The following is a 14,054-nucleotide window of genomic DNA, read 5'->3' as shown; positions in this document are numbered from 1 at the left end:
GGGCTGTCCTACTGTGTTTCTTAATTTAACTTGTAACATATTAGATTGCTATTTAAGTCGACGGCGAGGAAATAGCGTTTGAAGGCCTAACGCGAATAATAATCATATTTGTCGATATTTACAGGTAAAGCATGTCTGAGGCAGACATAATAAACGTTTTTAAGTACTTTTTGGTTTGACAAGTGATAACATCATGCGGAATATGATATATTATACGCCTATTATATATTTTCTCTAACCGCAAACGTCCTTTAACGTCTTTACATTCAAAATTAAACTGTTTTACGTGTGAATAACATGATATTAATCATCTATCCTCATTCCAATTGCTCTCCCTTGAAGGCTCGCAGGAAATGCGGTTGTTTAATGTGTCAGTTGTGCTGTGCGTCCTCTCTGCATGTCACATGAGCAGATCCACCTGCGACGAGCTTTTGACACCAGAAGATGAGGAATTCTGCAAGTAAGACTTTTTAAAGTTGTAATTCTTTTCACACTAGATGCCTTCAACTCCCCAAATGATCTAAAATTCTGTGGAAATGTAGATTTGTCATATTTATTTATTCATATTAAATGACAAAAGTGGTAACCTGCAATTGTTACTTCAAGGATCTATTTCTGCTTTATCTAAACCATAAAAAATACCTTTGTTGGTGTCACTTAATTTGTTAACCCATGTAAGACCTTCGGGATTTGTCTTTTTCATGTTTGTTTTTTCGATAAATGCCAAAGATGTTAATGCCAAATGCATACATTTTGGGGGACTTTTGATATTTCAACCTCAGTTCCTAAAATACATCTATAATACACTGTGTACACAAAAGTGTTACACTCGGGACCTTCAGGACAAAAATGTCCCCATTGAAACCCATTACTGTAAAACGGCAATATCTGATTCCAGTGCCATTAAAGCAAAAAACTAATTTCCACCAGATGGCGCCATTTTTCTCATGTTTAGCCTATAGAGCAAATACATGCTTTTTTACTATTTTCTGTTTGCTGTATTATGGAGCTCTGCAGGCCAGTTGAATAAATGATGCTGCTAAATTTGTGTGAGTGTGTTGTATGGATGTCAGAGTGTGTTTTGTATGTGTATATTGAGAAAGTTGTGTGTGTGTGTGTGTGTGTAAAAAACAAAAACAACGGTGGCATTATGTAAACAAACTGGCATTTTAAGGGTTAAAATCCTGAAAATGAATGAATATTTGGTTGTTTTGATCAGGACTGATGTTGGTCAAGTCAGTGAAAGTGAGAAATAATATTAATATATAGAGAGACTTTGTCTGCTAAGGACCTCTGAGTACCTTTTTTATTATTGACTCACAAGAGAATTAAAATAATAAAAAAAAAATATTTTTGAATTTAATAGAACTAGTTCATTTAGATGAAGCACAGTTTTAGGTTACCCCACAAAATGTGCCATTGACTTCTGTGCTCTCAGGTTATCGCTATCACCATCAGTCATTGAAAACCCATATTGGTCGAAAGTTAAAGGACTGGACAGTTAAAGGAAGCCACAGAGGGAACTATAGGAATTTTAATATTCTGAAAGATTATTTTTAGGGATGCACCGATACTGGTACTTGTACTCGTAAAAATGCTCCGATACTATCTGACATATGGTTGTCATTACATAAACATTTGGCGCACATATTAAAGTCACGTCATGTCCTAGTGAGGTTATTTAACAGCAAAACCTGCGATTTAATGAACTTGTGAATGTGTGCAGCTGGTGTTGTGCAGGCATAGGCACAAACTGCATTATTATGAGCATTGCATGGTCCGTTTGTAGCAGATGACAGCAGACGGAGCACTAATTCACTTTTTAACACTAGTCATATACAAACTACATATTAATTTATTTATACAGAAGCCTTTTGCAGTTTAATAAGTACTGGGATTCACATAGCGACCTGCTTTTCCGGATTGGGAATCTGCCATCATTATGTCAGAGCTCCTTGGTCTAACAAAACAGAAACACTTCAAAATAAAAGCTACACCAAAATAAAAGCTCAATTTAAATATATCACTACTATATAGTTATGTAATATTCACTGTTATACTACTATAATAATAAATCAATAGTAACTGTGTTATATTTAAGCAATATCTTACATCTGTTAAGCTCTGTAATGCAGCACTTTATTTGACAGAAAGAACTCCAATATTGTATTTAGGATTGTGCTGTGAGGTTCTGTATATGAGCACTTCATTTGATCAAATAATACAATTTCATGTTGAAAATTAATTGTTCTACTTTCATTTGATTACATTTGTAATTTATTTAAACACTATTTTGATGATAAAATTGAAAAAAAAAACTGCTTTTATTGAGTTCAGAAAAAAGCAAAACATGTATCAGACTCCGTATCGGTACTCAGTACTCCTCCAAAAAATCGGAACATCCCTAATTATTTTTTAACCCCAAAATGCATAGCTAACCCAACCCCCCAGAACTCAATTGCCTACCGTTTATAACAGTACTCATTTTGTCAATGAGAACCACTTTCTATAATTTAGAAACTTATAAGAAAATAATTTCCAGTTCATAGAATTCCACAAGTTGGTGAATTCATACCAAATCTTATAAATTAATTTGTATAAAAAAACGTACATCTTTCACATCAACCAATCACATATCCTTGAAATAAAGGGATAGTTCACCCAAAATTTAAATTCTCTCATCATTAACTCATGCCATCCCAGATGTGTAAGACTTTCTTTCTTCTGCTGAACACAAATAAAGATTTATGGGAGAATATCTCAACTCTGTAGGTCCTCACAATGCAAGTGAATGGTGTCAGAACATTGAAGCTCCAAAAATCTGTAGGTGGCGAAACGTGTAACGAATGCAAATCGCCAGAAACAAAAGAAGAACAATGTGAAAGTGGAGATTGATGGTGGAAAAGGACTTTTATTGATCTGTTTCACACCCACACCTATAATATCGCTTCTGAAGATAAAGTTTTAACCACTGGAGTCATATGGATTACTTGTATGCTGCCTTTATGTGCTTTTTGACCTTCAAAGTTCTGACACATTCACTTGCTTTATATGGACCTACAGCACTGAGAAATTCTTCTAAAAAATCTTCATTTGTGTTCGGCAGAAGAAATAACGTCTCACACATCTGGGATGGCATGAGGGCAAGTAAATATAAATTTTTGGATGAACCATTCCTTTAACACAGAACCATTGCCACATTTGGAATTTCATGGACACATGGGAAGCGTCTCTCATGGATGGGTCTATAGATTGTACTATTTCATACAAATTAACTTCTATCATGAATTGGTACCCCACCTTGTACTATTGTGATCGGGTTGGGAATATTCTGCCTTATTCCATTCCTTTAGGAGCTTTCGACTAAGGCTAATTTCCAAACCATATTTTGCTAGATTAAATGATTTGGAGATCTGGCTTGTAGGCTGGTGTGGGATGTGCAGGAACTTCTCAGGATCTTCAGAACTCTGAGTCATGGATACTCAAGCAGCCGGTCCCACTCAAAACCCACACAACAAGCCTTACTAACCAAACAACTTACTCACTAGTTCAACTAGTTCTGTGCAATCATGTACTAAATGTGATTGGACTACACAACTTATACTGGTGTCTAATGTATTCCAGATGGTTTAACTTACTTGTAACCTAATGTTTACTCTTTAGGGGAGAGTTAAAGGTGATCTACCCCGATCTGGTTGTTGATAAATGCTTGATCGTCCCTCAGAGGGTCAGAAAGGAGATCAGTAAGGAATGGGGACCGCCACAAGTGTAACTGCCATGTGCTGATGAGGTAAGAGAACTTCACATCCACTGCTTAGTGTTTTAAGTTTTAATCAGTGATTAGTAATAACTTAGGAGTGCAAGTAATCTGCCTCACCCAACAATTTAAATTCTGTCATCAATTTCTCTCCCTCATGCTGTTGCAAATGTGTTTGACTTTCTTTGTCACCATTTACTTTCATTACATCCATCCACACAATAAATGTGGATGGTGACTGACGCTGTCAGTCCCTAACATTTTGCTTAACATCTCCTGTGTTCCTCGGGGGAAAGAAAATCATACGAGTTTGGAACGACATAGGGGGGTGAGCAAATGACAACCGAATTGTAATTTTTTGGTGAGCTAACCCCAAGTGTTATACAAGCTTTTAACGATGCATCATCATTACAGGCAATATTTAGCATTCAAAACAAACACAACTTAAAATGGTTCACATCACTCTCCACTGTATTTAAATGTCCTGAGAGATAATTTTATCTGGCTTTCAAGTCACATTGTGTATTACATCTATGTTAGTGCACATTGTTCCTGTTTCTCCACAAGGTGGCACAAGCGTTTCATTACTGAAGCATCTGTTCTGAATTGAGTTATCGCTACAGAGGCTAAACTCTTTGAGTCACATAGAAACAGCATGGATAATGTTTCTAACATTAATTTCTGTGATCTCTTTTTTGATATTGTAAAGTTGTCTGTCTTTATATGCTGTTGACGTGGATTTGGGTTGTTTGTATTTGTTTTTATTAATCATTTTTATGCACATTTTACTATACTTTACTATCTAGCTATCTACCTACCTGCTGTATGTGTGTGTGTGTGTGTGTGTGTGTGTGTGTGTGTGTGTGTGTGTGTGTGTGTGTGTGTGTGTGTGTATTAGGGTTGTCAATCGTTTACAAACTTTTGTAATCAAATTCATTACATGGTGTCCCGATTAATTAATCGTGATTAATCGCATATACAAATATTTGCTGAGAAAGCCCCTCATATAACAATAATTCAATATATAATGATTATACATATTTATATCAATATATAATTATACATAGTTATCTTTTAAATATTGAAAATTATATATATATATATATATATATATATATATATATATAATAAAAATATTCAGATAATTAAAATGCATTACATTCTTGTAGCAGAAGAGTTAATCATTGATAAGACGACACAAAAAGTGGTTTTAGAATACAATGTTTACTACCATATTATTGATCATAAGTCAATCGTTGACACACAGTTCACAGCAATCCATTTCACAAGTGAATTTGTCAATCAGTTGGAGATTTATTATGAGGGCTTGTTTAAGGGCCCGTCAATTTACACCTGCGTCAGATGTCTCGGGTGTGTTGCGTCATAAACATAAAATGTTTAGGTCCCTGTGTCAAGTTAAATATAGTTTAATACTCGATCTTTAAACACATCTTGAGATCCCTTAGATCGCATTTGCACTCCTTTGAGTGTTTTGAACGCAAGAACGTAACTGTCTGCATTGACCGCATGTCTGTGTTGTGGGTTGTTTTCTTCACTGTATAAACTTTGCGTTGCTCATACAGCTGAAATTTCACTTACTGCCCTCTGGAGTAAACAGGTGGTACTACAAGCTTGCATTTCTCAGGAATCTTCCTTATTATGGTCCGTGGGCATGCGATTAATTTAAATGCGTACGTTTTTTTAACGCATTATTTTTTGTCAAATTAATTGCATTGAATTAACACGTTAAATCGACAGCTCTAATATATATATATATATATATATATATATATATATATATATATATATATATATATATATGTGTGTGAGTGTTGGGTAAATTACTCAAAATAATAAACAGTAACCCATTACTATTTTTTTTACTTTTAAGTTACTTTCTAAACGACTTTTCCTAAAGTTTATAGGTTTTCCGTTTAAATTCAAAATGCATATATTTCCTCCATTCATTGTCACACTTCCTTCAGCTGTCACAGGAGCATTAACAGACATATGAATTCATATTTTAAATGTATTATTCATATTACTTTAATTACTACTTAAAAGTAATTTCTTTAATTAAAAAAGCTAAAGAGGCTGGCTGTTCACAGAGCTCTGTGTCCAAGCACATTAATAGAGAGGCGAAGGGAGGAAAGGATGTGGTAGAAAAAAGTGTACAAGCAATAGGGATAACCGCACCCTGGAGAAGATTGTGAAACAAAACCCATTAAAAAATGTGGGGGAGATTCACAAAGAGTGGACTGCAGCTGGAGTCAGTGCTTCAAGAACCACCACGCACAGATGTATGCAAGACATGGGTTTCAGCTGTCACATTCCTTGTGTCAAACCACTCTTGAACAAGACACAGCGTCAGAAGCGTCTCGACTGGACTGCTGCTGAGTGGTCCAAAGTTATGTTCTCTGATGAAAGTAAATTTTGCATTTCCTTTGGAAATCAAGGTCCCAGAGTCTGGAGGAAGAGAGGAGAGGCACAGAATCCACGTTGCTTGAAGTCCAGTGTGAAGTTTCCACAGTCAGTGATGGTTTGGGGTGCCATGTCATCTGCTGGTGTTGGTCCACTGTGGTTTCTGAGGTCCAAGGTCAATGCAGCCGTCTACCAGGAAGTTTTAGAGCACTTCATGCTTCCTGCTGCTGACCAACTTTATGGAGATGCAGATTTCATTTTCCAACAGGACTTGGCACCTGCACACAGTGCCAAAGCTACCAGTACCTGGTTTAAGGACCATGGTATCCCTGTTCTTAATTGGCCAGCAAACTCGCCTGACCTTAACCATATAGAAAATCTATGGGGTATTGTGAAGAGGAAGATGCGATACGCCAGACCCAACAATGCAGAAGAGCTGAAGGCCACTATCAGAGCAACCTGGGCTCTCATAACACCCGAGCAGACTTATCGACTCCATGCCACGTTTTTGCATTTACATTGCTGCAGTAATTCAGGCAAAAGGAGCCCCAACTAAGTGGTACATGCTCATACTGTACATGCTCATACTTTTCATGTTCATACTTTTCAGTTGGATGAAAAAAAAAAAAAATCCTTTTTTTGTAAAATATTCTAATTTTCGGAGATACTGAATTTGGGATTTTCATTAGTTGTCAGTTTTAATCATCACAATTAAATGAAATAAACATTTGAAATATATCAGTCTGTGTGTAATGAATGAATATAATATCCAAGTTTCACTTTTTGATGATATTCTAATTATATGACCTGTGTGTGTGTGTGTGTGTGTGTGTGTATGTGTGTGTGTGTGAGCGTGTATTTATCACTTTGTGGGGACCAAATGTCCCCATAAGGATAGTAAAACCCGACATTTTTGACCTTGTGGGGACATTTTGTCGGTCCCCATGAGGAAAACAGCTTATAAATCATACTAAATTATGTTTTTTGAAAATGTAAAAATGCAGAAGGTTTTCTGTGAGGGTTAGGTTTAGGGGATAGAATATAAAGTTTGTACAGTATAAAAACCATTATGTCTATGGAAAGTCCCCATAAAACATGGAAACACAACGTGTGTGTGTGTGTGTGTGTGTGTGTGTGTGTGTGTGTGTGTGTGTGTGTGTGTTTAACAAACAATCTTGTCTAATCCCACTTCTGCAATAACAAAAATAAAGGGCTTTATGATGTGTAATCTTCGTATTAAGAGTGTCACATAAATCCATTCTGTGATTTTGTAAAAAAAAAAAATGGTATTAAAGATTCTTATTGTTGAGTTAAATATTTTACTGTTTAAAAAAAACAAACAAAAAAAATACTAAAAAGTTATTTACCTTATCAAGGTAACCAGATGGAAACATAGCTCCCAATATTATGATCTAAGAGCCCGTTTGACAGCTGCTATAGGAGAATCAGGCAAACTTTGTTCATCCTGCTAGATCGGTGCATTTAAGTTTAGAGCCATGATGCTGTGGGAATCATTCTAGTAAACCTGAAATGGAATCAGTTGTAAGGGGAAAAAGCAGAAAAGTACTATGCTGTATCTTTAAATTGAAAACTAAAATTGAAAGCCACTTCAATTTTAGAAGCTAGTTTATAAATTCCATAGCTAAGCAGTTTGGCTTGAAGATGATCTATTGCCATTATGTCTCCCAAACCCCAATTGATGTATGGTCGTATTATCTATTATGCTGTCCTACATGATTCTCTTTTATTGCTGGACTTGGTGTGAGACAGCAAAACGGATTACACATGAGATCAAATCAATACCAACTTTATTTACCGGCATTTCAAATGTAATTCTGGCTCCCCCCCCCCTTTTGTGTTTCTAACTCCGATAAAAACATATGGTAGCTGGAGGTATGAGAATATGAGAAGGGTTCGGAGACCATACTTGTCAGCCCTTGTTCTGCGGTTGGTCTCGCTCCCCCGCCTTTTTGATCCTGCCAAACGACACTTCATCGCCACGGAAATGAGAGGCCAAGTGGTGGCGCAGCGGTCACTGCTTGTCGCTTTACCCCTGCGGTGACACCCACCTCATTACCCTGCAGAAGGCATGCTGGGTAATTGAAACAGAGCGAAATGGGCAGTGGTCCAGCCGTCCGCCTCTCAGTGGGCTTCCATTAGCCAAAACAAAAGCAAAGGGTCACTTTAAACAACAGACTTCCTTCTCTCAGTCCTCAAAGTAATGATTCAACCCGCAGCTTGACTTGAACTTGAATTTTACTTGAACAACCATAATGTTTCAGTTTTATTGCTGTTGAAATGTTTTAAAAAATCATTATAGATTCATCAAAGTAGCCTAATGGTTTGGACTAAATGCTTTATGTATTGCCATTTTCATTGGCATCATTTGCATACAGTATGATCGGAAGGATAGGCTTTGAAATGTTGTAATTTGTTTTTCGACTTTGAGGTTGCTTAAGAATTAGAATCTGTCTGTGTATGTGGTTACATTAAGTATTGTTTACTTGTTTACTCATCTGAGAAATTATCCATTTACAAATTCCACAAAGTATTTGGACACTGATGCAAGACTTATAAAAAATATTAAAGCAAGGATTTTATTGTAGAGAATGCTAGTACAAATATACTTTGCAAGCAAAACATTTCACTTAAAAATAAAGATATAAAAAAATTAATATACTGTTCAAAATAAAAACAAAAACATATTTGTACAGTTTCTGGTTATCAAACGTTAGTTGAACATGTTCATAGGTAATGTGTTGAACTTCACCTCAACTAGGACACCTGTGGAACTTGAGGGGAACTGACTTCATACATCCTCTTTAATCACTTTGAGACCAGTTAGTTGCTTTTTGTGGCCACCATACTGTATGTTTAGCTTTGTTGTTGTTAGGAATTTTTTTAACACTGGGTTGTCAAAAAGCTCTCTTAAAGCATTAGTTTAATCTTGGGTCATTATGGAGATAATTACATCTTTGCCTCGCATTTTGTGATGTAATGTCAAAAATAATTTTGTTTTTGAAGCAAAAATAGTTTATTATACAGTAGGGGTTGATGAGACTGTCTTTTCTCTACTTTTTCTGAAAAGTTTAGGACTGTTAGTACATCCTACAGTGTTAGAATTTACTACACATTATATAATTGTCTTGCATGTGCATTTTTCAATGTGATATTAAAGCTGCAGCAATAATTTAATGGTTAAAAAACAGTTAAGGCACAGCTTTGGTATACCTGACTTTATGAAAACTAGTTTTAAACCCTCAAATGTTAAGTTATCAGATACTCTCCCACTATCACACACAAGAAAGTATTTTATAAATGGGATTAGAATATTCTTTGGTTTCTCTCTTGTGATGATACCACATGTTCTCAGTTTGGAGAACAGACCATTGGCAGCATTCTGTGTACCAACACTTGTGGTGTTCCGCTTGTGCCATTTTTTTCAGACCTACAAATATCTCGTATTCATTTACATCATCAATGATTTCTTGTCTCTCTTTTTTCATGATGTTAAGAATCATGTTTTCATCAAAATGGGAGTTCATTTGAAAATATATATGCAGAATGATTTGATATCTTGGCTCTGCATGCTAAAGTGACTGATAGTGTACAATATTTTTGAGTGCAGTGGGTTGTTTAAAATAGGGATTTACTGATATAAAGATTTTGAATGACACTGAAAGCCAATAATTAGTGTTGTCACTAGAATGCGTTTATATGCACTACTCCTACAAATGTCAATGGGGGAAAACAGGGTGGCGGCAACGTGAATCGGGCCCCCTGGGAGATGGCAGCTCCTAAGCTTCAGCCAATGTAAACTTGTGCATTAATGGTCACCCCTGGTCATGGTACCAGCAGCTATTTTTGCATACTGGCAACTCTTATAAGCTGTTGGTACAGTGTCCTGCTTTTGTGAAACATTCAAGGGAGACCCAAGGGTCGGACGGAGAGAAATGCTACGGATTTCTTTCCACTTTTAACCACTCTGTACACCTTAGCAACCATCTGTAGCAATAACCTAACAACGACAATAGTAATTGCTTTTGCCAACTCCATCATTGTGGCAGAAAGTTTTTGCACAGGCAACAACCATTCTTATTTTTAGCAGAATTTTTTTTTCAACCTAGTTATTTGTATGTTATTATGGCCAATAACTGATATGATGGCCAATAGCATACACTCACAGAGCACTGTATTGGGAACTCTATGGTCCTAATAAAGTTCCCCATGTGATCTTCTGGTGTTTTGGCCCATTTACCTCAAGGTTCGACATGTTGTGCATTCTGAGATTACAATTTTACAGAGTGGTTATCTGAGTTACTGTAGCCTTTGTCATCTCGAACTAGTCTGGCCATTCTCCATTGACCTCTCTCATCAAAAAGGCGTTTCCAACAACAGAACTGCGGCTCACTAGATGGTTTTTGTTTTTGCCACCATTCTGTGTAAACTCTAGAGACTGTTGTTTTTGAAAATCCCAGGAGATCAGCAGTTACAGAAATGCTCAAACCAGCCCGTCTGGCACCAACGATCATGCCATGGTCAAGATCACTGATAAAATGTTTTCCACATTCTGATAGTTGATGTGAACATTAATTGAAGCTCCTGAACCATATCTGCCTGATTTTATGCACTTTACAGCTGCCATACGATTGGCTGATTGGACAATCATATGAATGTGTAATCCCTCCTGAGATGTGTGCAAACCTGGTGGCCAACTACAAGAATAGTCTGACCTCTGTGATTGCCAACAAGGGTTTGCCACCAAGTACGAAGTCATGTTTTGCAGAGGGGTTGAATACTTATTTCCCTCATTAAAATGCAATTCAATTTATAACATTTTTGACATGCATTTTTCTGGATTTTTTTGTTGTTCTGTCTCTCACTGTTCAAATTAACCTACCATTAAATTTATAGACTGATCATTTGTTTGTCAGTGGGCAAATGTACAATATCAGCAGGTAATCAAATAATTTTTTCCCTCACTGTACATTGTATCTGTCTGTTTGTACCTTTTAGGAATCAAACCCATGATCTTGACATGGCTAGTGCCATGCTCTACCAGTTAAGCTACAGAAACCTGTAATACATATAAAAAAGAATATTGCACTAAATGGTATCCCTTGGGCTACTTTTGGCAAAGTCACCTCAACAACCCACAAGCTGCATGTTCTAAAAGCTATAACAGCCTAAGTTAATTTTATTTTGTGCATAATATTTTATCAAGCATGAACATATGATGGCACAGATTCCTGCATCACGTGGTTGGAGCAGAAAATCTCAGAACTTCGTAACTTTAAACTGCTTTTCTCAGTTGCCTTCAATCTTAAAGGGTTGTATTCTAGGATGTGACATATCACTCAATAAAATCATGTTAAGTGTTTGGGCTCCTTCCAGCTGTCAAAAATCTCTTTGGCATACGAAAGCAGTGCCTGTGGTTCATACAGGGACCTCTACTGTTTTATTTGGTGCTTAGAGAGCTGAGCATGAGGTTTCTAAACCATTACAGTGATTAGAAAGCGCCTGGATGTGATCTCCTGAGCTAGCTTACCGCGCTGCTAATATCTCTTTTTCTCTCTTCTCTCTCCCGCTCTGCCTTTCTCTCTGTGAGAGTGATTTTGTACGCTGTGCTTAAAATCATGAGTGGGGGCGTCGAGAGAGGATTTCAGTGTGAACCATCCCTCCCTATTTCCTGCTATTATTTTGGGCTTATTTCGGTGCAACTCTGTTCTTTTCTGTTGGCTGCCTGTAATGACGACCGGGGCGGCATCGCTAAGCCTGGCAATGCCCACGGCTGCTAGTCGTCTCAGCGCAGAGCTGCCCACTCACCCACGCTAGCCTTGGCATTGGTGCACCGTTGCATCGTGCTATCCGACATCCGAAGGTGGGGTTCCTTTCCGGAAGACCCTGAGTGTCTTTCCCAGGGAAAACCCACTTGTCCACCCATGCAGGATTCCTGAAAGGTCTTTCGATGTTGGGCCTTTTGAAAGATAGAGGAAGAGAGGAGGATTTGAGTTTGCTTTTTATACTCTCAGTGGGCGAACAGCTTTAATATGTCTGTCTATGGGAAGGGAGGGCTGGAGATAACAGGAAAGAAATAACAATTGTTGCATGGAAAACAGGAGGAAAAGTGGTATTTCAGGGGGGTTGTTACAGGAAGCATGTGCCGAACTCTACCAGAAGAGATCCACTGGCTGTGTCCGAAACAGCTGCCTCGTTGCCCAGTCTGTCAGTGAGAGCTTTAACATGCACAATCTGACACAGAATATGCTTAATAACCCACCAACGTGTAAGGTCATGTGAAAGCCTTAAACAACTTTCCTTTATCAGGGTAAAGTCACAAACGGTTTTAAGTATAAACCGATCGATATTGGTCGATTTTTGTCCATTACCTCAATTTTGCCTTGATGTAAACACCTTTACAGGCATTCTTACCAGCTAAAACAATATGCACAGGCGCTGTAAACCTGACATTTGCTTGGCTGGCACATGGGAAGTCCAATGTGCCCCCAATAGGCATTCTAGTGTCTTTGCTCATGGGCCCATTAATTCTGCATTTTTTTATATTTGTTTTGCAACCTGGTCACATAGAATCACATTAATATAACTGCAAATTTGCTAAATGAGTTTTATGTGGCTCCTTGTATGTACCGTGTCAGTTTCCTGGTAAAAATAAACACGAGGCGCTACAACAGCAGTGACTTACTTAGGCCCTGTCCCAAATGGCACCCTATGCACTTAAGCTGAATCCTGTTCCGGAAAATGGAAGATTTTGGGATATTTGCATTCCGGTTGTTGTTTTAGACGATCCGACATTAATCAGAGCATTGCCAAATTCTGTGTGTGTGTGTGTGTGTGTGTGTGTGTGTGTGTGTGTGTGTGTGTGTGTGTGTGTGTGTGTGTGCGTGTATTTATCACTTTGTGGGGACCAAATGTCCCCATAAGGATAGTAAAACCCGACATTTTTGACCTTGTGGGGACATTTTGTCGGTCCCCATGAGGAAAACAGCTTATAAATCATACTAAATGATGTTTTTTGAAAATGTAAAAATGCAGAAAGTTTTCTGTGAGGGTTAGGTTTAGGGGTAGGGTTAGGTTTAGGGGATAGAATATAAAGTTTGTACAGTATAAAAACCATTATGTCTATGGAAAGTCCCCATAAAACATGGAAACACAACGTATGTGTGTGTGTGTGTGTGTGTGTGTGTGTGTGTGTGTGTGTGTGTGTGTGTGTGAGCGTGTATTTATCACTTTGTGGGGACCAAATGTCCCCATAAGGATAGTAAAACCCGAAATTTTTGACCTTGTGGGGACATTTTGTCGGTCCCCATGAGGAAAACAGCTTATAAATTATACTAAATTATGTTTTTTGAAAATGTAAAAATGCAGAAAGTTTTCTGTGATGGTTAGGTTTAAGGGTAGGGTTAGGTTTAGGGGATAGAATATAAAGTTTGTACAGTATAAAAACCATTATGTCTATGGAAAGTCCCCATAAAACATGGAAACACAACATGTGTGTGTGTGTGTGTGTGTGTGTTTAAGAATGAGAGAGTGAGAGAGCATGCAGGTGTGCCGGCTTTATTAGTGCAAAATCTCTCTCATTGGTTAATGCTTATAGTTGCTTGCACACTGAGCACAGGAAAGCAAAGAGCGAGCGTGCCTAACTAGCGATTTATTTATTTTTCTTCCTTCTAAAAGAAGACTCATTTCATCTAAATGTCAAAAAGACATTCAAGCTTATATTCATTATTTAAAACCGCAAATAAAGCTGATGGTGTTCCTGATCAAAAGAGTTCACAAGAAAATGAAACCGCACCTCTTGACAATGCTGCTAATAATGCTAATCAGAAGGAACTTACAATTCACCTGAAACTGGGGT

General features: G+C 37.5%; 1 protein-coding gene across 1 annotated transcript in view; it reads left to right on the top strand.

Annotated features, from left to right (window-relative positions):
- Positions 1–14,054, top strand: part of LOC127621316 (phosphatidylethanolamine-binding protein 4) — a 209,974-nt gene continuing 195,920 nt past the window's right edge. Inside the window, exons 1-3 of the mRNA XM_052094872.1 lie at positions 1–124; positions 343–460; positions 3,664–3,790. The gene's annotated coding sequence lies outside the window, so the exon portion shown is untranslated. The remainder of the gene's footprint in view (positions 125–342; positions 461–3,663; positions 3,791–14,054) is intronic.

The sequence above is a fragment of the Xyrauchen texanus genome, chromosome 27, assembly GCF_025860055.1.
Source record: "Xyrauchen texanus isolate HMW12.3.18 chromosome 27, RBS_HiC_50CHRs, whole genome shotgun sequence".
NCBI classification, from domain to species: domain Eukaryota; kingdom Metazoa; phylum Chordata; class Actinopteri; order Cypriniformes; family Catostomidae; genus Xyrauchen; species Xyrauchen texanus.
Note: the sequence above shows the minus strand (reverse complement) of the source record. Positions and strands in the feature narration are given on the sequence as shown.